Source organism: Arachis ipaensis, chromosome B01 (assembly GCF_000816755.2).
Source record: "Arachis ipaensis cultivar K30076 chromosome B01, Araip1.1, whole genome shotgun sequence".
Classification (NCBI taxonomy): domain Eukaryota; kingdom Viridiplantae; phylum Streptophyta; class Magnoliopsida; order Fabales; family Fabaceae; genus Arachis; species Arachis ipaensis.
Window position 1 is genome coordinate 110551555 of NC_029785.2, and position 2279 is coordinate 110553833.

Genomic DNA, 2279 nt, shown 5'->3' on the forward strand with positions numbered 1-2279 from the left:
ATTATATCTAACAATCAAAATAAAATTTATAAATATTTGTAGATTTATTTATTTTTTCAATCTTATTTAATTTGAAGCAGATATAAAAATTTAAATTTAAAAAACTCTTTTTCTCGCATAATTTTGATTGTTAAAAAGTTTTTCTTTTAATTTTATATTCAATATCTTAAATCATCTTTTGTTTCATTATTTTTTAAAAATTTTTAATTTTTATTTTTAATTATTTACCATTCTTCATATACATATTTATCATTATTTTTTTCATTAAATAAAATAAAGCTAGGGAGAGAGTACTACATGTACTCCATAGAATAAGGAAGAAAACAACATGGATAGAAGTTATGTGTAGAAAAAAGGTAACTGTACAAAGAATGAAAGAAAATTAACTGATAGATGACAATTATATTAATCACTATTTATTAATAAGGTTAAGATGAAAAAGTAGAAATTGAACTCCAAACTCCTTTATTCCCTTTATATATTGTTACAGATAATATATTTTTCATATTTTTCACTAGTATTTATTATTATTATTATTATTCACATTCTTTTAACCCCCAATTAAATTTATGGTTTATTGAATAATTTTATTAATATTGTTAGCAGTAAAATATATGATAATTTTTTATTAGGCTGACGCATATAAAAATGATAAATTGTTTATTATTATTCTTTTTGGCTTATTTACACTGCTGGGTAAAGCCCTTTATTATTACCACCATCAGGAGAGAAAGGAACTCACCCTTTTAATGTTCAAAATCCACAAACCCCGCCACTTACCTAATCCTAATTTCTTTCACCACTGAAGCCTTCCACGAGACACACCTCCATCCGTTGCTGTTGGACCGAGTCTCTTCCTCAAAGCAGTCTTCAGATTTCATCAAGTTGGAGTAGCCGTTGACGTTGCATAGCCAGAATCCATCAACGTCATCCTGCCGTGTCCACCCATCAAGCAGCTGCGTCGTGAGAAGCATCAGCGTCGATAACCTTCCTGCCACTGCCGGTAAGCACTAATAGTTCACTATGTGTGGTTGATAATTTGCCCATTGAGAGTTCACAGGTTACTTAACCCTTATTTATGGATTTAGTTTTGTGTCTCCATGATCAAATTCTTCTCTTTGTTACTGTGATTTTATTTTGAAAACACTAATTAAAAAAATCAACTTCAAGAAAGTATTGTTGCCATACTACACTTGTATAACATCTTTGATTCTCCAATAATTTGGTTTAACTTTGCTTTGCCGCATTTAGTGGTGTTTTATGTTTCTAACATTTTTCTAGCTATTTGATTATCATTAGCAAGAAGGTTATATTATTATTATCATATCCACAATTGTTGTGTTCTGATGGAAATTGTATTTACTGTAATTTAGGAGTATATTTATGTAATATTTTCTGTTGAGAATTGTTGTTTCTCGTTGCCTTGTTTCTCCCCTAACTCTTTAGTCAGTTCATAACTTTAACTGTGATGGCTATAACTGTGCATATAATTTGTCTATGGTTTTCTATCTTCCAGATTTTTGAATTTACACGGTCTTTATCCTCATTATTTTAGTGGGTTTTGTGATAGCTTTAACTATGAGAAGGGCAAAAAAAGTAAACACCATTCCCCTTTTTCTCAAAAGATTTACAAAGTCAATCTATGTCTAAATTTCCTCTTTAACGTAGGTAGAAAAAATAAAATTATAAACTGAAATGATATATTAATATAGGTCAAAATGAGGAGTTTATTTTTACATTTGTATCTCAAGCTATCAAATAACATACGAGTTTAAGAAATTAATACTGAGTATTTTAAATAATTGAAAAAATAAGCATGCGTATTTATATTTCAGGTCAAATTAAGATTTCACGGTGAATTCAAGAATTCAATGTTCATGATTTCTTCAACATACTTAAATTTTTTTATTTCCATAGCTACTAATTGACTTGTTGACTAAGTATAGACATTATTATATGAAGGGTTAGAGACTTAACATATATTTATCATTCTCAAATATAAATAGGGTATATGCTTAATTTGAGGAATGTATTACTCCTACTATGTAAAAAGTTGTTTACGAGAAAGTGATAAAGTAAGGGGGAGTATATTGATCATTCTAATTATTGTTTGCTTGATATAGGTTTCAATCATTAATTAAATTCTATTGATTTAGGTTTCAAAAGATAGTTAATACTCTGGCAGAATATGAAAGTTTGGATTTATTAACTTGCATATATATATATATATATATATATATATATATATCATGTTTTAGATTTTGTTTTGAATTTTGGTA